The sequence below is a fragment of the Marmota marmota genome, unplaced genomic scaffold, assembly GCF_001458135.2.
Source record: "Marmota marmota marmota unplaced genomic scaffold, marMar, whole genome shotgun sequence".
NCBI classification, from domain to species: Eukaryota; Metazoa; Chordata; class Mammalia; order Rodentia; family Sciuridae; genus Marmota; species Marmota marmota.
In genome coordinates, this window is record NW_026000057.1 from 11,027,229 (window position 1) to 11,051,593 (window position 24,365).

At 43.7% G+C, this 24,365-nt stretch overlaps 1 protein-coding gene across 1 annotated transcript in view; it reads left to right on the plus strand.

The window, feature by feature from the left end:
- The window catches only part of Tmem131l (transmembrane 131 like), a 167,801-nt gene that overhangs the window by 56,535 nt on the left and 86,901 nt on the right, over positions 1 to 24,365 (plus strand). Inside the window, exon 3 of the mRNA XM_015484360.2 lies at positions 21,781 to 21,849. The gene's annotated coding sequence lies outside the window, so the exon portion shown is untranslated. The remainder of the gene's footprint in view (positions 1 to 21,780; positions 21,850 to 24,365) is intronic.

The window sequence follows — 24,365 nt, forward strand, 5'->3', positions numbered from 1 at the left end:
AAGAAAATAAATTGAGGAGTTTAGGGCATGTGTCCATCTTCGGTCTCCCTGTGCTACATTCTCTGTCCTGAATCCCTGTGTCAGGAATAACTTAATGTGCTTTAATTACTGCCCTCTCCACACTAACCTGTGGTAGATTTTTGGTTTGTGACTCATGAGCCATGTTTTGAAGTCACACAGTGAATTGTATTAAGTAAGATCCGCTTGCAGAAGTGGAGTCTGTGGGTTGTTTCACAAGACGTTACCATATGTTCATTTCAGGAGACCTCACGTGTGCTTAAGAGCAGCCGAGGCCAGGCGTGTGTCTCAGTGGTGCTAGAGTGCTCGCCTTGTATGCACAAGACCTTGGGTTCGACCCCCAGCAACACACACACATGCGTGCGCGAAGATACAAAGAAAAGAACAAAGAGTCCTACTCTTGCCGTCTCTCTTGTTCTTTTTTTCCTTGGGTTTCTGCTGCTCTCCTGAGGATACGGGCTCCTGCAGTCAGGGGCCATGTTTTATGCTCTCTACCTGTTGATCATATCTGATGCTGTGTTGAACGTAGGGTTCAGAGAATACTGTGTAAAATATGCTGGCTGAGGGCTGGGATTGTGGCTCAGCAGTAGAGCACCAGCCTAGCACGTGCAAGGCGCTGGGTTCGATCCTCAGCACCACATAAAAATAAATAGATAAAATAAAGGTATTCTGATCAACTACGACTAAGAAAAGAAATTTTAAAAAATGCTGGCTGAATTTTGGCAGATCTTGATAATGCAATTAGAGTTTTCCATTGAATGTTGTGGTGGTATATTTCTGAAGTATTAATCCCATCAATTTAGTTCAAATGTTGTTACTTGGTGAATAACAGGAATTGGAGAGGAAGTTTATGGGCAGGAGCCAAAAAGATCTGGATAGGTGGTATTATCAGCTGAATTAAAAAAAAAGAAAAAGAAAAAGAAATTCATATGTTGTGAGGAGCAGTACTTGAATCTGAATGAGCAGTTTCCCCACAGGAAATGGAAATAGAAGAAAACCCAGAGGAAGTAACAAAGGTGAGATAGACTTTGGGGTGTTTGCAGCGGGTTGAAAAGGAAGTACTGGAGGGGTTTGTGGGGGAGTTGAGGTGGACTGGCCTGCTGGACTCGGTTCAGGCGACCACTTACTTACAAGGTATTCAGTGGAGTAGCATCAGAAGCACGTTGAACTCATGCACAGTCGGCCCCTGGAGCATAGCAAAGAGTGAGTGATCTTCTGTTAGTCAACTTGGTTCCATCTGATGTGGGACCAGCGGTGGTGACAAGCAGCACTCAGGTCTTGAGCTCACAACTGACTCATTAGTTCCAGGATGTTCCTGATGCGACAGAGCACCAACACCTCTCATGGGAGTCTTTCCTAGAGGCAGCTACCTCCCTTGAACTTTTCGGTGTTCTTGTAAATGCTTAATTCCATGTTTTAAATCCTCTTCTGCCTAAAATAGGTAGCTTGTTTTCTGTAATCTGACCTTCATCGAGACTGAAGAATTTAAAAATGGGATCGAGCTGCGCTGGAAACAGAAACGTCATGGAAGTATCTTGGAATTTGCAGCAGATGGATTGATGAATGGATAGAGAGATGGAAGGATGGATGGATGGAATTTGCAGTAGATGGACTGATGAATGGATAGAGAGATGGATGGATGGATGGATGGATGGATGGATGGATGGATGCGTGTGTGCATGGATCTGTGGTTCCCAAAGCACTTACTCTGACCTTGACTCTCCTAATGGATGCATGTGCAGTGGAATTGCTTGGGTGCTTTCTTTCCAACATACACATTTTCTGGACTCTGTCCCAGAGATTCCGATTTTGGAGACAGTGTTGGAGCTCTGGAACCCATGTTTTTGTAAAGCCCTAGTTATCTCCGAGAGATGTCTTAATTGGATGTCAGTGGACTAAATTATTTCTTGATGCTTAAGTAAATGCTTATGAGGATTCATTTCTAGTAGGGAGGACATGTTGAGGAGCTACACATTATTCAAAATTCCACTACCTTTTCTTGAATTTAAAGAGCTTCTGTAACCACTGCAAACATGTGGCAGTATTTCTAGTATGGAGATTACAGGATTTCCCTCTTTTGTTATTGTTAGAGGAAGAACATATTTCAAAAGTGTTACTGAATACAGATTAAAAATTGAGTTGTTTGTAATGACAGTTAAAAGTCCAACTGAATACTTTATTAGTATTGTATAAATACAGTATTTTATTGTATAAAGTTCTGCTAGTGTATTTCCTTCTTTCATTTATAGTTAAAACAACAATGGGAGTTATTTAAAATACGGAAATGCTTCCTTAGAAGAGAGGTCAAGGGATTATTTGGAGAACTGGTGAGTCCAGAATAATTTAGTAGTAGTGGATTTCACTGAGCTCTGGAGACCAGGTGGTGGAAGGATCGCATGTCTTGGTATAGGCTCTTGTTCTGCTTTTCTTTGATTTCCTCACCTCCTTCCACCCTTCCCCCCAACCCCAGCCCCGATTTCCACCCCTCTCTTCATTTTCTCCTTTTGGCTTCTTTAAAAGTACATGCTAACAGATGATGAAGGATGTCACGGTGGTTCTTTGGTCTACAGTGCCTGTGTGATTGAAGTGGATTAGCCCTAGACGATCCAGAGTCCTTGTTGCAGCAGGGGTTGTGTGTCAAATGGGTCTCCACTGAAGAGCAAGGCTGTTCTTCTGCTGCAGCTGCCAGGCTGCTTGAGATTAGGCAGGATGATTTTGCACTGGGATAATAGGCAGGAATTAACTACAGCTTACAAAGTGCTGCATAATGATGGGAAATGCAGACGGTGCTAATCAAATGCATCTGCATATGGCATTTTCATTATGCGCCAGAGGCGTGTGTGCACAGAAAGGGATGGAGCCTGTAGAGAAGGCGCATCTGCAGAAATGGCCTCCTCTTTCCTTTCCCACACGGGATCCTGATAGCATGATTGAATTATGAGGTTGGCATGTGTACTTGCTTGCTATTTTTTTTAAAAAAGGTTTATTGAAATATAATTCAAGTGCTATAATAGAGTGCAGTTCAGTCTTATAAAATATGTTTTTAGGGTTATGCAGTCACCAATACAAGTATATAAAAATTTTGTCCCTCCTAAAAGAAAGTATTGATTCCCCCTCCCCTTTTGGTGCTAGTCCCCCTCCCCTTTTGGTGCTGGGTGTTAAACCCAAGGCCTCACATATGCAAAGCATGTGCTTTATCAGTAGACTGAGCTACCTCCCCAGCCCAGTTTGTATGTTTTAAGAGTCACTTTTTCCTTTCTTAGTGGGATTGCATATTATTTTAGGCCTTTTGAAAACTCATCCTGTATCTCAGAAAGTGTTTGTTTTCATGAATAGTCACAGAATGTATTTTAATGTTCCAGTGGTTACCTACTTTTCTTTTGGACCCAACCTCATGATGTTGTTACTGGGTACGTCTGCTTACTAGTTTTGGTACCTTTTCAGCTTCGTGTGACAGGTTCCACTTGAGATCTTGTATCTCGACACCACCAACATTTGGCCCTGTTATAGCGAGGGGGACTAGTGAGAGAACAGGGTGCACCTCGGCAGCAGAGGTGAGGCTGCCTTTGAGCTTGCCTGCGTTTTTGGGCAACCGACTTATAAATACTGTTAGATCTTGAATATTTTTCCTTCATTCTGGGACTACAGATCTGTTCATTCAAACAGTGGGGCCCAAAGAACCCTCATGGGCATGTTGCAGGAACTGGTGTTGCTGACTTGGAGGATCTGAACCAGGTCCAGATCCTGGGTACTACTTTCCAGTAGATTCTCCCCGAGCCAACCTGGATCTCTTCTTAACAGTCCAGATCTGCCTGTGTCTCATTTTCCAGCTTAAGCTCTTCCATAACTATTAAGTGCCTGTTCAGGTCTTATTTTCCTCAGTAGGACCCTGTATCTTCTGTATTTTTAATCATTAGTTGTCTCACCATCTTATTAATAGTGACAGCATTTGTAATGTAGTGAATCACTCTGATTTTGAAAACCATTGCCATGATTGAACCTGGCATTTTTAAAAAAAACCTATTTTTGGTTGTGACACAATACCTTTATTTTATTTATTTTTATGTGGTGGTGAGGACTGAACCCCGTGCCTCAGGCATACTAGACAAGTGCTCTACTGCTGAGCCACAACCCCAGCCCTCGACCTGGCATTTTTTAAAGGCTGAATAAGAGATGTAACTTACCTCACATTGGTTTTTAAAAATATTCTGTGTTCACTTTCATTGTTGTAAATAAGATTTGATAAAGGTTGAGGCTGGAATTTGGAAAGCCTTTTTCATGATCTTGTGGTTTCTGACATGTTAGGATGAGGCCAGCTTCGTTCTGGATAATTAAAAAAGAAGTATTCTGAGGCCTGAATTTTGATATGATAATCTATCTATCTCTATCTCTGTGTTGTTCCCCGCCCCAGGATTGAACCTAGGGCAATTGAACCAGGAATTGAGCTACTGAGCCACATCCCCAGCCCACTTTTTTATTTTTTGGGAGACAATTTCTCACTAAGTTGCTTAGGGCCTCACTAAGTTGCTGAGGCTGGCGTCGAACTTGCAGTCCTCCTGCCTCAGCCTCCCAAGCTGCTAGGATGACAGGTGTGTACCACTGTATCCTGATATGATAAACTCATTACACCAGTTTTCTTTCAACCAACATGTTTGAATTACGATTCTTGGAATGCTTGGGGCACATTACCAAGCAGACTAGACCCAAATCCCTGTCCAAGTGAACCTTGCAGTCTGAGAGAGTGTGGGAACCAGCCCAGCAGCAAACCTGAATATCATAACTAAACTTTATGGCTGTTGGAAGGCGCAAGATGTGGAATGGAAAAAGTTGGGGGCGGGGAGGGAAGAGCCAGGAAAAAGGGTTGTGGGGCAGGGCCTGTAGTTATGAGCAGGAGATTGAGGCACATTAACAGAGTGAGATGTCACAAACATTTGAAGGAGGCCGGAGCTTTGCCAGGAGGCCGTGTGAGTGGAGAATGCTTCAGGTGGAGAGAGCAGCAACTGCAGACCTTTGAGGTGGGAACTCATGTATTCCTTCAGTGTTCACAGAGCAGCCGGAAGATCCTGGGCTGGAGCAGAATGTGTCCCCAGAGGGGAGGGAATTGAAATGGTGAAGTCACTAGGAGAGTGTGGTATGGAGTTCACATAAAGCCTTTGAAAGGGGGATTCATTCCAGGAACTTTGAGCAGAACAGTGACAGGTTTAATAAGGCCAAGGCTGTTCCTGTTGAGCCTGGCTTGCAGGGAGACCACTGAGGCCATCGTAGCCCATAACCAAGGGATCTAGAGAAGTGATGGTGCTTGGACTGGTTTGGGTGACTGTGGACCTGGGAAGATTCTGGCTGTTTTTGTTTTTTGTGGTACGGGGGATTGAACCCAGGTCGCTCCACCACAGAGCCCCATCCCTAGTCCTTTTCTATTTTTATTTTGAGATAGGGTCTCCCTAAGTTGCTGAGACTGGTCTCGGACTTGTGATCCTCCTTCTTCAGCCTCTGGAGTCAGTAGGATTACAGGTGGGTGCCACCAACTCTGCTGTGGCTATTTTGAAGAGAAGAGCTCACAGGTTTCCAGTGGATTGGATATGGAGTGTGAGGTGGAGAACCATCAAGAATGACTCAAAGGCTTGACTGAGTGGCTGGGATTGTGGCAGAGAAGGTTCGGGGGTAAGAGCAGGAGCTTAGTTCTATACCAGCTGAGTTTCGGGGCCCATGGATAGGCCTCTGGAGGATGGGGTGTGAGGGGGCTGGCCTGGAGATGTGCGTTTGGAGTGATGTCTAAATCCTGTGAGCAGTTTCTCTGGGCCGTGGGTGAAGCCTGGGCTGTCTGCACTGGAAGTAGAGGAGCAGGGGCCAGAGGAAGCCCAAGAAACCGCCAGGGAGGTAGGCAAAATGCAGCAAAGCCACAGCATAAGCAAGTAGTTTGGAATCAAATCCATAGAAAGAAATAATTATAAGCTGCATTGAGAAAGAATGTGCATCTTCCTATTGCTCTGGAGTTTTTTTAAAAAGTGCTTCGAAACAATTTTGATATTCCCAGAGACTCTGCAGCACTTCACAGTTTTGGAAAATCCAGAGAAAGGGACCTGTTACTGATATTCCTGACATCTCACGTTGCTGTGAATATTTTGGTAATTGACTTCTCATTTTCCCCTGTGTGGTTTTTTTTTTTTTTTTTTTTTTTTTTTTTGTAATCAGGTTGTGCACAACAAGNGGGGAGAATATTGTTGCCTCAGCTTACTTGCAGATTTTGGCATTAGAGCATATAAAGCAGGTTGCAGCTTGCGTCTTCAGGTGGGTTATTTAGTTGTAATCAGGTTGTGCACAACAAGTTTTTGTTTCCTTTTCTTGTCACAGTATGGTTTTTTCCCATGTTGCTATAATAATCCTCAGTTTTATTGAAGAGCTCTACTACTTTTGGAATTGGCCGTTATTTACAAGGATTGGTTGGTTCAAACCATGTCACCACTGGCTGGTCCTCCTTTCCCTGGCTGCCTTTGGTGTCTGCACAGGACCCACGCTGTGCTTTGTCTGGGGTGGAGAGTGCTAGAAGGAGAGGGGAAGTTGTAGGAGGTGGGCTCAAAAGGAGGTCCAGAACTGGGGGCAGACCTGGCAGTGGGAAGAGAACTGAGGGGCATGTGGGAGGGGACCTGGCTCCTGGGCACCTTCAGCAATTACACTTCAGTGCCTGGAGGGTTTGAAAGAAAAATTACAATTTAAAAGGAAAACTCTGGGTGCATGATTTGCATGTGAGTGGAATCTGTATAATTAACAACAATTAAATTCTCTGGCAGAATTGAAAGGGAGGCCCCTGCTAACTGTTGCCAGGTCCTCGTGGCATTCAGTTGGTGGCCATTCTGCCACCTTCCCTGACTGCACCTCTAATAAATTAAATTCTGAAATGTACTCTCTGGCCTTTCCCTGATTTGCATCTGTTGTGTCTGTGGAAATCAGAATAGGGATTCCTCCTGTTTTGCTTCTCTGCTGACTTTATTTTTTAATTTTTATTTATTTATTTATTTTAGTACCAGAGATCGAACCCAGTGGTGCTTAACCAGTGAGCCATATCCCCAGCTCTTTTTTTGTTATTTTATTTAGAGACAAGAGTCTTGCTGAGTTGCTTTCGGACCTCACTAAATTGCTGAGGCAGGCTTTGACCTCGCCATCCTCCTGCCTCAGCCTCCTGAGCTGCTGGGGTTACAGACATGCACTGCTGTGCCTGGCCTGTCTGCTGACTTTAGAATGGACTGTTCCCTTCACTCTCCCCTTCTTCCAGCCAAGGGTGAACACTCGCTGGGCACTTGGCAGAGCTCTTGACAACAAATTTCATTTAATCTTTCCAGTGGATTTTGGGGTCTTAATTTTATAATAGTGGAATCCAAAAGTCTGGTTATAAGAGCCAGATAATTCTTGTACCATCTTTCGAGTGACCTCCACATGTGAATCGATCCTGCTGGGCCCTGGAATTTAGCCAGATTCTTTCCTTCCCTGTTGTGTGGTGTAGCCCATGAGCCATTTTCTCCAGGACTGAAAAGGAAGCAAGACAGTTTTCCTGGTGGTTTCTCTTTCTGGTTTATGAGAGCTCGGCAGGGGGACGCAGTACTGGATGACTTCAAATAGAGCGGGAACACAACTGTTTTCCATTTTAAGTTTCCTGTGAGCCCCACCAGCCCTGTTTCCCAAGGAGGTAATGAATACCAATAACTGAGGCAGTTCTAAGCAGTCTTTGAAAAGTAGAGTAAGTTTTCACTCCTTGCATTTCCTGGACTGTAAAGGCTAGTGGGCTCTTATTGATGAAGCCTCTTCCAGGACTTTGTTCCTAGAAGGCCAGGTGGGACATAATCTGTTTGTTCCTCTTAGCACCTCTTCTGCTTCTGATGTGACCATGTTGGTCTGGAATACCCTTTCACCCTTGGCTAGGGGGAGGGTCTTACAGAGGTCCTGGTGTGTCCCTGTATGTCTGGTTAGGAGGCAGGACACTAGATTCTGAAATGGTCATACACAGGCATTTCCTGTTTGTGTCGGCGTGTGGCTAAGGCCACCATGGGCCATCACCATAGTTAGTGGCTTTTTCCAAGAAAGGCAAGTGGCAGAACTCTCCTTTTCTTACTTAGATTTTGTTTTACTCTCAGGCTGGAATAAGGTTTTGGCTGCTGTTACTGCTTGCTCTTGGTTTATTGGGAAGCCCTAGTTCCAGATGCCAGGAAAGGCTCGCTGGAACCCACCCACCCCCCGGAGAGGGCAGACGCTGGAATGAGGAGCAGTCGATGGGCAGTGGCTACTGACAATTTCTGTTAGAAAAGGTTGAGAAACTTTGAATTGGAATTAAGTTTCTTGGTCACATCTATCTCCCCAAAGTAATAGGCAGCTGCTGGCTCCAGGAGGTGTTCAGGAACCTGGCTTCTTGCACACCACTGTGGTCCCTTCCCCAGCGCACTGGGCCCTGCACTCACAGTGTATTTATGGCAGCAGATGGAGGAGGGATGGAGAAGAGGACACAGGGGTCCTGGGGGCTGCCAGACAGTGTCTGTGCTTCCTTGCCACTTGCTGGAACTTAGCCCCCCTCTCACCCCCTGCCGGGTGCTCAGAAGTAGGAGCGTTTCGGAAATGTGCCCAGCTAAGAATCCTATGACACAGAAGAAGGACAGGCAAGATCCGAGGGCTCAAAGAGCAATGTGTCACAGGTCCCTGGGAAAGAGACAGTAAAACCTGTACCATCGGGCTGGGGATGTGGCTCAAGCGGTAGCGCGCTCCCCTGACATGCGTGCGGCCCGGGTTCGATCCTCAGCACCACATACAAACAAAGATGTTGTGTCCGCCAAGAACTAAAAAAAAAAAAAAAAATTAAAAAATTCTCTCTCTGTCTCTCTTTAAAACAAAACAAAACAAAAAAACCTGTACCATCGTGTCTCAAGAGAACATTTTGACATTTCTAAGTTGTCTGATAGCTCCTCTGACTTGTGTTAAGGAGTACTTTCTTGGTTCATTCTAGACTGGTTTTCTTAGCATTGGTATTTCTTGGATTTCATGTGAGAAAAATCAGCTTTGAAGCCATTCTGACAATGGATTGTGGTGCGGAAGAAGTGAGCCTGTCAGTAGGACATGATGCTCTGTGGCCCAGTGTGTTTAGTGGGCAGCTTGAAAGTTGTGGTGTGTACGTGTGCATGCGTGCACGCTGGGAGATGCAGGCTAAGCATGTGCTCTGTCACTGAGCTGTACTCCCAGCATTCCTTTTCAGAAGGTTATGTTTAGAGGGTAGATTTTTTTTTCTTTCAAAGAGAGAAGATTGGGATTTTTTGAATTAACACCATATTGTCCAGGTGTTCTGAGAAACAGGAATGGGCCCCAGCAGCATGGAGCACCAAACGATCCACATGTTAGTTTCATGAGACTAGAGCAACTGCTGTGAAGCCACAGGGCTCCTTCGCTCACTCTGTCAACAGGGCTGTGAGGCTGGCCCTTTAGGGAACAGTGGGAAAGCTTAGAAGTTTTTCATTAGATTTTTCTGACAAGATTCCTAACATTCTTTATATTTGAATGTTGTTCTGATATTTTTGCTTATAGTTGGATTTAAATTTTTTTTTTTTAGTTGTAAAAAACCCTTTATTTTATTTATTTATTTTTATGTGGTGCTGAGGCTTAGAACCCAGTGCTTCACACATGCTAGGTGAGTGCTCTTCCACTCAGCTATATCCATGGCCCCTGGAGGTGGACTTTTAAAACATTTCAGTGTGTGAATTAAAATATTGTTCTCGGACATAAAGAAATTATTTTATGTGCCTCAGTTTTTATCATATCAATTTTTTTTTTTTTGCAACTTGTATACCTTTGAACTTTCCCTCAACTCCTTCCTTCACCTTTACCCTAAGATGGCATATCTAGATCTTAGGCAAATGAAACCTCTTCCAGAATGCTTTTCCTAACCTACTCCACTCTACCGCATGAAATTTTCTTCCTGTGGATACTGGAAACAGGGCCTGTGCTGTACCTTGGATCGTCGTGATGCACATCGTAGCATACAGAGGCTGTACGTGTGAAACTGCATGCACATCAAAGTTAGGCGTTTGTCTTAGTCGTGTTCGGATTCTTGAACGTCCCCGACTTGGCTATGGTGGTATCTTAATGCAGACAGGCAGAAGAAGTGAATGACAGTGGGACTTGGCCATTCCGGCTTTTTATAATGTGAATAGGTTCAGCTGTGGAATTGTTTAACGGATTTTAGATGAACTTTTAAAAATGACTAGCTCACTCTTTGTTAGTCTGTTTTCTGTTACAGTAGCAAATACCTGAGGGAATCATCTTGCAAAAAGTTTATTTTGGCTCAGTTTTGGAGATTTCAGCCCATGATTGGTTGACCCCATTGCTTTTTGGTCTGGGGTGAGGCAGCATATGGTGGTAGCAGAGCAGGACAAAACTGTCCTTGGCCAGGACATGAAAGAGAAGACAGGAGGGTTGGGGTGCCAGTATTCCTTTAAGGGCACCAGGCCCAACCTCCTAAAGGTTCCACTGCCTTCCAGTAGCATTATAGGCTGGAGACCAAGCCTTCAGTACAAAGGACTTTGGGGGACGTGTATCCAGTCCTTAGCACTCACTCCCAAGGAACTAATATCTAAACTTATAGGGATATTTTGAGAACTCAGCATTGGTTTTCTAAATACAGCTACAACATTGTATGAATTTATATTGCTCATCTGTGATCAGGAAGGAAGAAGTTTAGTCTCCCTGATGCCTTTATTGTCCATGTGAATTTCTGTGCTGGCCTCCCCTTTCATATGCTAGTCTTTGGAAAACTGTTCACACTTCAGACATCTAATACTGAAGGACTTCTCATACTAACTTGCTGCCCTAGAGCTGAAAGGAAAGGGAAAATGGATTTCGTATTTTGCACATTTTAAAATCATCTTCCCTAGGAAAGATGTCAAATCTTTAAACCACAGAGGCGATACCCTAAGTTGCAGTAAGGAGAAAGTTGGAATGGAAGTTGGGGAAACAAGAGCTTAACTTGCTGGTCTCTTCTTTTCTAGTTTTTTTGCAAAGTTACTTAGCCACTTTACTAAGAGAGTTCTTTATAGACTCTGGTGTGAGTAACTATGTCAAGTTAATGATATATTTTAAAGTCCTTCAAATTACAGCTGCAGTGCCTTTTGAATATGAAGTCCTGATATTTGGAGTGGAGAGCAGGGCACAGATTTAAATGGAACAGAAGTGTAAAGTGCCAGGAGAGTCCTCAGCGTCTGTTGTCTGGGGAGTTAAGAAAAGCACAGGAGTCAGGGTATCCATGAGGTCTCTGACTGGGGACATAGCAAGTCACTCACCAAGATGGGAGCCCAGTACAGCAGACCCATGGGGGGCTGCACGAGCTGTTGGACTCCATCTTGGATTCCCTCTGAAGGTGCCTGTGGACCTCCCATCCACAGGCTGCTGTCTGGGACTGATGGGAACATGAGTCAGGAGCTCAGTGGGGGAGTCTAGGCCACAGATACACAGGCTTGGGAAATGAATCAGTCAAACCACAAAAACCAACTCTGGCTGATTTAAACAGAAAAGGAGTTTATTGAAAAGATATTGGGCAGCTGACAGAGTCTCTAGGAAGATTTAAGAACCAGGCTCAGGAAACAAACAAGCTAAAGGGGTTATTAGCAGCTTGAACTACTGCCAGAATGATGCTGTGGAAGTGGTGCTGGGGACACTACTGCCCCGGCTGCTCACCGGCTGCACTGCTGCTGTGGTTGTCCCCAGGGCAACCTTCCAATCTCCTTCCCCAGATTCTCTGCCTCAGGTGGGTCATGCTGGCCAGCACCCTGGCTGCAGGTGGGGCTATTGAGATTTGTACTTGGCCCTTTCCAAATCCAGAAGGGGTACCTGTGGGGAACCTACCAGTGTCGCCAGGAAGATGCTGGACAGCCACAGAAATAACAAATGACTGTGGGACACTTTGAACTCCTGGAGATGGTGAACCTAGTGGGTGAGTGGATACAATTGGCCAGAATAAAAAGAGAATTGAGGAAGAGCCTAGCAGAGGGGAGCGTGGCCCAGATGGTCGGAGATAGAGGCGCTTGAGCGGGAGACATTTCCTAGAAACCCAGGGACACCGTTCAAGAGAGTGGAGCCAGAGGGGAGATTAAGGAAGCTCAGCACTTGACTTCACAGCTTGTGGTCATTGATGACCTCAGCAGTAGCAGTGGTGCAGTGAGAGGGCTGGGTGCCAGACGAGAGGGAGCAGGCAGTGTAGGCAGGGGTTCCGAATGTGTGCTCAGATCACACTCGCCCAGCGCCCAGCTGAGAGGGCTTGGGCAAGCTGCTGCAACCCTCAGAGCATCTGTTTACTCAAGTGTGAGGATGGGATGGTGTGCTAGCTTCCTGCTACTGTAACATACCTGAGGGATGGCTTACATTGGGACAGGGTTCAGTCCAAGATCAGTGGGCCCAGCTGATTTGGCCTCTGTTGGCAGTGCCAGATGGCAGAGGTAGGGAGCATAGGTGGAGCAAACTGCTCTCCTCAGGGCCACGGCATGGAAAAGAGAGGAGAAGCCAGGTTCCCACTCTCCCCTTCAAGGGCATATTTCCCATTGTCCTAACTTGCTTCCAGAGGCCCCACCTCTTAAAGGATCCACCACCTTTCAGTAGTGCTACCCTGTTGAGTAGGTCTTTAACCTATGGGCGTTTGGGAAATGTTCCAGATCCAAACTGTAGCCGAAGATAATAGTGTCCACAGGGCCCTGTGATAAAGTGCCTGGTACAGCACTTGGTATACTGTAAGTACTCAATAAATGTACTTGCTGTCATTGTCCATTAACATTTTTTAAAAATGTATTTTTTAATTGTAGATGGACACAATACCTTTATTTAATTTATTTATTTTTATGTGGTGCTGAGGATTGAACCCAGTGCCTTACCCGTGTGAGGCAAGTGCTCTGCAGCTGAGCCCCAGCCCCAGCCCCTCCATCAACAGTTTGACTGTGAGGGGAGGAGGGCTTGAAGAACAAGGGAAGGTCAAAGGGTCTCATCTCAAGTGCACGAGTCTCTTCATATGTATGGTTGTGGGAGAAAGATCAGGGAGGGAGATGTTGAAAATTTCAGAGCGGGCAGGATAGGGCCTGTGAGCTCAGGATCCATCCAGAGGAGCCCCTGGCTATGGACTAGTTTCTGAGAGAAGCAGCATCTCCTCCATGGGACTTACTGTGGGGAGAAGATCCTCAGCAATGTTAGGGACAGGTGGAGGACTTTGTCATATTTACAAAAGCCTGGCCATGAGCACACTGGGCTGCCTTCAAACCCAGGTATCCTGTTCCTGGTGTGCGCACCTCCAGCAGACTAGCATTGTTGGCATTGTCCCAAGGACCTTACCCTTTGATCAGTCTTTTAGTTTGTTTAATGCTTTGACCTTGATAGTTGAAGCTTTCTACATGAAAGAAACTGTAAGAAAATCATGTTCTGCCCAAGGACTTATTTTTGTTTTGTTTTAAATACTTTTTAGTTTTCAATGGACCTTTATTTTATTTATTCGTATGCAGTGTTGAGAGTCGAACCCAGTGCCTCACACATGCTAGGCAAGAAGAGCTCTACCACTGAGCCACAACGCCCCCTCCCCATGACGTTTTTATGACATTCCCCCCTTTGCAGGCTGGATTGATTGTGGTCCAGGCTCTTGTGCATGCTAGGCAAATGCTGTACTATTGAGCTATCCTTCAACCCCTTTAATTTTTTTTTTTTTAATTTGGAGACAGTACCACACTAAGTTACCCAGGTTGGTCTTGAACTTGTGATCCTCCTGCCTCAGTTAACTGAGAAACCTGGGAACTTTAATGGGGAAAATACTGTTTTTTGCTTCCACTGTTAAGTGGTTCTTTGCATGCACTCTGCAACAAACTCCTATCAACAAACCTCTGGGGAGAAGTATTTCTTAAATTGAAAATAACAACAAGTATGTAGTACTAAGATTTTGTGATATAGAATTTTGTTATTCATATAGTTAACCAACCCAGGGCCTTGTGAACATGAGGCAAGTGCTCTATCATGGAACTACACCCCGTCCACAACTCATTTCACAAGTCTTGCAGTTTTTTGGTCTGTCTATTGTTTAATGAAGACCCTGAAGCTCAGGGCCTTGCCCTGGATTGCATGGAGCCTGTACAGGTGCAGCGCAGAGCACCTGAGGGGCCTTCTCCTGCAGTGGCCAGTCTAGCCGTGGGCCAGGCTTCATCAGGACTTCCCCAGGCTGGGGCTTTTGTATCTGCGCAGGGATTAGTTTGAGGTCCAGCTGCATAATGGAGAAGACCTAATTCCTCTAAGGCCTCTGAGATGGCTGCTGAGTCTTAGAAGTACCTGCTTCTTGCTCAGGGGAGACCATGAATGACCAGTGGATGTACTTTTTTAGAAGAACGGGCCTCAAGGGATTAGGCACAGGAATCCCTACCTTTGTGAAGTCTGTAGATTTCCAACAGCATTACTGGCACTTGGGACATTGCATTCTTGTGACTAATGAGGGCAGCCCAGTAAGCACCTCATTTGCATAATATGTCTTTCCTGGGACACAGGAGTCTAGACAAGAGCATTATTTTGGCATGGTCTACACGTTGTTAGCTTTTTTTGAGGCAGAGAGGGTTTGAGAAATGGATGTGAAAACTCTTGTCCCCATGACCTTTTTGACTGCATTCAGTGGCCAAACCACTGTCTTGGCTTAAAGAATTTTTTTTTTTTTTTCTTTTTAAAGTTTGGAAACACATGCTGTTCTCTCTAGGTATTGCAAGTGTTTGTTTCTAAAAAACAACAGTGAATAGACAGTGGGGTATTGAGAGAGATCCATCAGGACAGTTCATCACAGGAGGTGGAAAAGCAGACAGTTCTGCCCTCCCTGTGAATATTCGCTGTTGTGTCCACTTAATGCCAGGCAAAATTATTTTCCACTTGTTCAGAAAGGATGGACCATCTTCTGACACGGTACAGGGATCTCTGGAAAGTGGTCGGACCTTCAAGAGCAAAGGCAGCACAGATCCACGGCATGGGAGACTCACTCATGGTGGAGCGTCTGCGGGCCTTGCAGAGCCCCCTGTGGTCCAGCAGAGCCACCCCCCGAGGTGCAGTGGGGGCTCAGGACTGCCTCTCTCCTGCCCATTCACTTCTCCGTGTCCCCCTGGTCTTTTCCACATGTGGCCCATCCTTTTCTCAGCTTTGGCATCTTCGCTCATGTTGGCTCTACTGGACATGGTGTCTGTCCGGTGTCCCTCTGTGGTGGCTGTTCACTGAGGTGCATCTCATAGATCCATTTTTTTGAAACCTTTGTTGGGGCTTGGTGTGGCCCAGTGTAGCATGCAAGAGGCTACCACAAAAAGTTTGCTGGGTTTTCCAGGAAGGTTCCCCTCTTCTCTCTCTGAACCTTCTGAGCTTTGAGTTTTGCTTGTTAGCATCTGGTGCTGGGCCCACATTCTGGATTGTAACCCAAGGGGAGTGTGTTCCTGTAGCCGACCACCTGCCCCAGTATGACCAGGGCCTGTGGGATTGGGGCTGGAGTCACACTGGCCCTGCCATTCACTTAGGAGAGGTGGAGCGTTGTCTTTGAAGTGACCTATTTCTGAATCATCAGAACCATTGGTTGCAGTTAATTTGTTTCCGTATCTAAGATACAGTACTGATGTTTTTAAGAAAGGGTGTGCCTGATATCAGCAGATAGGTTTGATTTTCCCAGGAATAAGAAGTCTGGGCCTAGAGATGCTTTTCCAGGGATGTCACATCATCCAGCCTGACACATTCCTTCTGCCTAAGAGGGAACTGAAGCCCTGGGTCATGTGGGAGCTTCCGTCACATCTGGCATTTCACCCTAGTTCTCTCATTTCCAGTGAAATTTCTTTTGTGCTAGACACTTTTTCAAACTGTTTCTTGGCTTTATATGACTAGAGAAAAATGTAGCTCTGGTTTAAGAAAAAAAAAATCGTAGGCAGATAAATAATATATTTTCAAAATGGCATGTATAGAATTCAACCTCCTTCTGATGAGAAGTGCAGTTCTTTGCAGAAGGTGGGCATCTTTAAAATAAGGACCTAAAGGGAGCCGGAGTCAGAGCTCAGGGTGAGTGTGTGCTTAGTCTTCACGAGGCCCTGGGTTCAAAGAAGGACAGGAAGAGAGTGTGGAATAAGGTCCACATGAACAAGAGCTCACATACCCTCAGGTTACTGTCAATTTTATTTTTATACACACACACACACACACACACATTTTTGTAAACATGCTTGAAATATTTTGTTTTTATTTCACATAATACATGTTCACTGAACTTGGGGAAAATACTGATGAAAAAGAAATAATCATTTATGATTTAATCATCAAAAGGTAGTTACAATTATGCTTGCCTTGTATTCTTCAAGTTTTTTTTTTTAATTTTGTTATATTTGACAGCAGAATGCGTTACAATTCATATTACACAAATAGAGCACAATTTTTCATATCTCTGGTTGAACACAAAGTGGAGTCACATCACGATGACCATCTCATTCCACCATCCTTCTACCCCTATGTCCCCTCCCTTCCTCTCCCTCCCCCTTTCCTCTTTGCCCTATCTAGAGTTCATTTAATTCCCCCCTCCCCCACCATATTATGGATCAGCATCATTAAATCAGAGAAATCATTTGGCATTTGTTTTTTGGGGATTGGTTATATATATTTTAATTAGTGCATTTTAATTATATAGAATACTGGGTTTCCTTGTAGTATATTCATAGATGCAAATAACATACTTTGATCATATCTACCCCATTACTGTTCTTTCCTGCCCCGCTTCCCTTCCTCTGAATCTTCTCTAACAGTCTCCCTGCTACTTTCTTGTCCTTTTGCCTCCCTAGATGCCACGTAGGAGAGAAGACATATAATACTTGAGTTCTTGTGTCTGTCTTAGTTCGCTTAACATGATGCTTTCCAGTTCCATCCCTTTTTCTACAGATGATATGTTTTTATTCTTCTTTATGGCTGAATAATACTCCGTGGTGGTTTATATATTCACCACATTGTCTTTATCCATTCATGCATTGATGGGCACCAACGCTCACTCTGTAACTTGGCCATTGTGAATTGTACTACTATAAACATAAAAATGCAGGTATCTTTATAATTTGCTGAATTTTGATGCCTCTGAGTATATACCTGGGAGTAGTAGAGCTGATATATGATAGTTCTGTTTTTTTGAGGAGTCTCCATACTGATTTCTGCAGTGGCTGTACTAATTAATATTCCTGTCAACAAGGTGTTTTTTTTTCCCCCTACATCCTTGCTGGTATTTGTTGTTTTTTATATTCTTGATGATTGCCATTCTGATTGGGTTGAGAATGGAATCTCATTTTTTTTTTTTGGGGGGGGGGGCACAGTGCTGAGAGTTGGACCAGGGCTTCACACAGGCTGGCCAAGCACTGTACCACTGAGCTCCATCCCAGCCCTCAGTGTAGTTTTGATTTGCATTTTCCTGATGGCTAAAGATGCTGAACAATTTTTCATATAATTATTGGCCTTTCATACTTTTGAGAAGTGTCTGTTCAGTGCATCTGCTGATTTATTGGGTCGTTTGTTTTTTGGTTCTTTACATATTCTGGATATTAGTCTTCTGTCAGAAGAATAGCTGGCAGAGGTTTCCCCCATTCCCAAGGTTGTCTCTTCACCCTGTTAATTGTTTCCTTTGTTGTGCAGAATGATTTTGATTGGATGCTCTCCTGTTTGTCAGTTCTTTCTACTGTTTCCTGAGCTGTTTGAATCCTAATCAGGAAGTCATTGTCTGTGCCTCTGTCTTAATGGGTTTCTCCTGTTTATTGCTCTTATTTCTTTTCTTATCCGACGTGTCTCTCTTGTTAGAGAAGCAACATTACCCCTCCTCTTTTGTTTTTAATGAAGAACATTTCCTTATAATTATCTTATAGGTGGAAAATTAGAACGTGTGGCATAAATTTATAATTGCTTTTTATAAGACGCATGCATTTATTTTATGCCTAAGCTTGCAAGAGACCTAGTGGATTGTGACATATATGAATCATTCAGTATTATTTTCATCATTATCATTCTGGGAATTGAATCCAGGGAGTACTTTACTACTGAGGTACATCCTCAGTCCCCCCATTTTTTAAAAATGTGAGACAGTATCTCCCTAAATTACCAAGGGCCTTGTAAGTAGTCCAGGCTAGTCTCAAACTTGTGATCCGGATGCTTCAGCCTCCCAAGTAGCCGAGGATTATGGGCGTGTGCCACCACACCCTGCAGTCATCCGCATTATTCAGGGTGAATGAAATGTGAAAAGATTGATGTTGATTTTTGGAAAAAAAAAAAAAGAGGACAAAGTGGGGGAGTTTCATCCTTCATCGCTCCAGCCCTTGATTGAGACTTATTTGTTTGAAGCTGCTGGTTTAGAGATGAAAACTTTGTCATTTCAAACAGTGTAACTTCTTAGCTAGCTCTGATATTTGAGGATAACTTTTGATGTTCATAGTTAAGAAAATTTCGGCTGTTTGTTGCTTACTCCCTTTCGGAAAAGTCAATCATTGTCAATCATCGGCTCTCATGACAGTCAGCAGAGAAGACTTCTGTCCCGAAAGGTGTGGGGGTTTCTCCCCAGCAGCAGCAGTGGACACCAGCCGGGTGTCCTATAATCCAGCTCAGTTCTGACACCATCCGCCTGGAGGTAGCCTCTGACCCTACAGTTTCAGGGCTCAGTTCCCAAGACCCCCAGCCTTGTTTAGATGCCATTCTCCAGCCCTGCCTGAGCTGCTGACCCACTGACTGTAAATCAGGGCTCCTACAACCCTCAAGATTTGATTGACTGACTGGAGTAGGCCAGGGAACTCAGGGAAACAGTGATGTCTTCTGGTTGATTATAAAGGATACAGATAAAGGATGTGCACGGGGAGGTGTGTGGAGAGGGGCACAGAGCTTCCACGGCCCCTCCAGGTGTGCCACCCCTCAAGCAGCCTGCAGTGTCCCACTGTCCATACGCACTCTGAACATGGTCCTTTGGGGATTTTGTGGAGACTTCCTCGCATGAGCGTGATAGAGTAGGTGGAGAACCCAGCAAGGCCTGTCTGTCCAGCTGCTTCTTGACCTCTGTGCAGCACTCCCCTCTCCAGGGCGCAGGCAGGACCCCGCGGAATGAGGGATGTCTTGGGAGCAGGGTAAATCAGAGAATTTCTTTAAGGCTAGCTCAGAGGCAGAAAGGGAAAATGAGAGTCTGAATGATGCACCTTGGGGAAGACAGATTCTGGTTTTGGGGGCCTTCCTTGGGGAGGGAGGTATGAGCCAGGAGCTGTGGAGGGAAAACAAACCAGATACATCATAACATCACACACCCGCCCAGTCTTTAGAAGCCACTTGAGAGCAGGTGCGTCTGTGAGTACTCTGCAGGTCAACACCTGTCAACGGTTTTGTCTGTAAGAACTAATATGTTAACTTACTTAGTGATGTTAAACCTCCTTGTAAATTCAGGTGAGCTGACGTCTGCCGATGAGGAAAAAAAGAATTTATTCTGTGACTTCTAGGAACAAAAAAAGGGCAGAATTCTACTTTTTTTTTCATGTGGGGTCCAAAAATAGCATTTTCTTTAAAGTTAGAGAAATCCAGTCTCTTTCCACTCTCTTTTCTTTAGGTTGGACCCAAATGTCTGAATTTTGTTCAGTATGTAAAAATTCCTGATTACAAGATTTAAAGATCTGCTATGATGAGATGGCCCCAGTTTATGTTTCATTTGTTCTATTCAGAGAAAATTACCACTGCCCCATTAGGGACTTCAGAATCCAGAGGTCAGCTCCCACAAGAAGCTCGGTTGGCTTCTCCATCTGTCCTCTTGGCTTTTCATGTTCGATGAGTGTCATCCTCTTTGTAATACGATCTAATATTTATTGCCCTTCACTGTGTGTCAGGCATAGACAAAGGGAGGATCATTTCATGTTCTCCTCACAGCGACTGAAAGTAGGTACTGTTGTCATCTGTGTTTTGCAGATAACAAGAGTAGGATTGAAGAGAAGCTAAGTGTCTGGCCCACTCAGGTCTGGAAAGAGATGGCCATGGGCCTGGATTCCAGATTTGTCGGGCCCAGAGCCCGCGCTGTCACCCAGCAGGCTAGGCATGCTTCCCCGGATAGGTCCTGCAGTCCTGAACTTGATACAGCATTCATATTTTCAGCCTCTACAGATCTGGGTTGGAATTTTGGCCCTGCCTCATAGTAGCTGTGTGACCTTGGGTGAATTACTTAAATCCTCCAAACTTCATCTCTCCACTTGGAAGTCTAGTATAAAATCTGATGGCAATTTCACTTTTCAGGGCACAGGAAAGGACTGCCATTAATTATTTTGCTCATTTTTTGTGTGTAGGAGCCTGATCTTTCTGAGGATGGTTTTGGGTACGTGAAGCTATTTTTGGGGAGTGGTGAACCCCACCAGCTTGGTCTAGGGTGGTGTGCCCAGGTGGACCCTCCATCCTTTCCTGTGCTCTTCGCGTCTCTTTTGGAGGCAACTCGGTGTGTTAGTGGCCTTCTTTGCAAGCAAGTTGAGGCATTAGTGCTGGCCTTTGTGTGTGTGTGTGTGTGTGTGCACGTGCGAGCACGTGTGTGATGCCGGGGACTGAACCCAGGGCCTCACACGTACCAGGCAAGTGCTCTACCACTGAGCTACGTCCCCCAGCCCTAGTGCTGCTGGCCTTCTGGGATTCAAGGGGGTCCAGTAGACAGTGGGTCTCTTGCCATTTTCCAAATGAGTGGAGAAGTTGCCAAGAGTTAGGCAGAGGGAGAGCTTTACTACTGACACATTTGATATTGGAGAGAGGTAAAAGACAAAGATGATAGACAAGATTGGATTTCTAGGAGAAAGGATAGAGGAAAGGAGCTTTAAAAAAAAAATGATATAAGGACTTCGGAACTGGTTCTTTCTGTTCTCTGCATTGGGATTGGTGTCTGGTGCCACACCAGCTTGGGCAGGGACTACTTATTGTGAGGAGAAAATGAGGAGATTATATTTTGGAACACTCGTTTGAGAGCAGAATGGGCGTTACCTTTAAGAGCTTCATGCATTTGGATTATGTGCCTTTAAATATGTCACATGGCAGTTGATATTTTCTCTGTCTACATACATATGTAATGTCTTTAAATATGTTTATAATAAATTGCATGTCCTTACTGTATTTTTCTTTCATGTTTTTTGATACGTTTTCCTGCTATATTGATTCTTGGCCTTTGATTCGGAAAGGAAATTAGGTCGCTGTAATGATTAACAACTGCTGAAAACTGTGACTTGTCATGTGAGATTTTGTGATTGGACTTAAAGATACAAACCTAGTAATGGTTTCAGCCTTCAAGAGCTGGCCCCGCCAAGCCAGTGTGGCCTTTCCCTCCTACAAGTAGTCTGACACGTTTAGAGGCCAGAGTCCCCTCTCAAACCCACCCTATGTGTATGCCTTTTCTTGATTCAGGGTTTATGAAAATCACCACGTTTGTCTGATTTCATCCAGAGCGAAGCCTATTAAAAGTTAAATCCATTCCCATTTCTGTCTGAATGCTGACAAGATCTAGACATTTGGTATGAAGTTACAATAACCATAATCTAACAGCCTCTTAAAATTTGCAGTGCTAGAATTATACTAGACTTTGAATAATTCAGTTTTCTCATTTAAAATCTGGTTCGGATTCACCTCTGAGAGAGTAAAATTACATCTCATGCACCAAGTCACTGGCAGTACACACTCTTAACACAGCAGCCAAACTTTAAAATTATAGCAAAAGTTAATCTCTCTTTTCTCTTCTTTTTTTTTTAGCTTCTCAGAAAAACTGTTCAGTGGAAAAGGTTTACATTTTCAGCCTTCAGTTCTAGATTTTGGAATACAGTAAGTATGTTTTCTTTATAATTGATAAAAGCTAATTTATACTATTTATTTTCAGTATGTCTTTTATATTACATATATACACATGTTAATTATAAGTATATCAATAATATGAAGAGAGATTGATCCTGGAACTTTTTTTAAAGGAGTGTTTTCATGAAAGCAGAACTTAAAGAGTTGTCTTAGCAGTTTCTTTAGTGTTTTCTTTTTTAATGTTGCTGCGTGTTGAACCCAGGTCTTGTGCATGCTAGGCAAGTACTCTACCACTGAATTATACCCTACCTTCTCTTTCTTCAGTTTTTTAAAAAAACTTATTTTTTATTAGACCTTTTTTTTTTTTTTTTTTTTTTTTGGAGGGATACCAGGGATTGAAGTCAGGGACACTTGACCACTGAGCCACATTCCCAGCCTTATTTTGTATTTTACTTAGAGACGGGGTCTCACTGAGTTGCTTAGTGCCTCCATTTTGCTGAGGTTGGATTTGAACTTGCGATTCTCCTGCCTCAGCCTCCCTTCGTGGACGTGCCACCACGCCTGGCTTTTTATTAGATCTTTATAATTATACATAGTAGTTGGGTTCATCCCAACAAACTCAAACATGCATTGAAGTCATTTTCCCTTTATGATTGCCCCTTTTCCTTCCCGACCCCCACCCGCTTTCTTTGGTTTTTAGTAAAAATATCTTGTATTATTTTGTAAAATTTAAAATTTAGTGAGAACTCAATGTAGTAAGCATTTGTTTTTCTGAAACAAATAAGGTTATTTTATAATGAAAAGCTTTCAGAAGGCAGGCATTGTTGATGGTTTCTGAACCCTTTTAAACTATATTCAGGTGTTTATTTGTTTTGCCTTGGGACTCCAAGTTGCACTGTAATAACCTTTATTAGGGGAAGAGTGGGTATAAGCCATAATGATGTCTGGTGTTTCTTGTTCAGACCCACAAAGTGAAGGAGATGTGATCTGAGGGGTTGGTTGAGGGCCTAACCTGGGAGTTTGGAGATATTAAGGAGGAGGAGGGTAAGCTGTGGAGGCACTTAAAGGATTCTTGTTGTCTGTGATGAACAGTTGGAAACTGAAGTGTTACAAAGCTTCCTGGGTGCAGGGTATGGCAGCCCTGCACAGATGCAGCTTTAAGTCAGGGTAGGAACAGTGTCTGGGGTGTGAGAACTCTGCTTATTTCAGCAGCCCGGGTCCACCACTTCATTTTATGAAGAGCTTTTTTGAGGCATAGGCCAAGTGAGGGGGGTGAAGAGCCACCTGATAGGTGAACACCTGAGGCGGGGGTGGTGTGGTCGCCTGGGTTCCTGCCTGCATTCACCCGGATTCCTTCCCTCCATTTCCTCTGATCATCCAAACGTTGTTAGCGCTGCAGTGAAGGAGAGTGTGCCTGAGACTTAAAATACCTTGTTGAGCATTGTAAGGGAGATTCTGTGAAAGGCAGAAAAGAGAAAACGGTGAAGAGAGTTTTCTGACTTTTCAAGATTTTATATGCCTGCTTGTTTTTTAAAAAATCATTGTAATTTATACTTATGTAAAGAAATTTATTAGAAATTGAATTTATAGAAATTTAGCTGATGTTATAATAAGCTCACTAATTTCGTATTTTCAGAGAATGCTTTTGTGCAAAGTCTTTACTTTGAAGAAGAAATATAGGACTTCTCTGAAGAGTATGTATTATAGATTGGGAGACATAATAAAATGAATGGTAGTGTAGCTATATTAGAAGAACAATTCCAGTTCATAGGATCCTAATGTAATATATTTAGTCACATAAAAAATGTGTTCAATAGCCTAGAAGTTCCATAATCAGTGCACGTGTGATCTATATAGATCAGCCACACTTGTTTTAATTAACCATATCCGTTAGTTAATGGTCCTGGTAGCTAGAAGCATGTTGAAAATATGTTTAAGGTCTTTGATTTGAAAGGATTGCCAGTGTTTATATATTAATCATCTTTAGGTGATGTAGTTATGTTTATGGTTTTTAAAGTATAACCATTTTTCTTGTCATTTGAGTTTTATATGAATCTTGCAGGCAGGCATTATCTGAATGTATCCTTTTCAAATATCTCTGTATTTGTGCCTGTGCCACGAATGTGTTTGTTGTTGAGAAGCAATAGTCTGCTCAAGGTCATTTTTTACTAGAAATGGAGAAATAAGTCTTCTGATTTCAAGCCAGCACTCATTTCATTTTTCATATTAGTAAGATGCAGGCTGTGATTGTGGGAATATTGTATTTTGCTTGAAGTTAAAGAATTTCAATCAGAACAAACTTCTTGGGCTGGGCTAGGGCTGTAGCTCAGTGGTGGAGCACTTCCCTTGCCTGTGTGAGGCCCTGGGTTGAATCCTCAGCACCACATTCAAAAATAATAATAATAAAATAAAGGCATTCATCCGTCTATAACTACCAAGAAAAACAAAACAAAACAAAACAAAAAAACCCTAGTCTAAATTCGAACACATTTAAAGTGAGTCAGGTTTTACCTTCTTCCAAACAGCATAAAAATTATAGTCGTTAG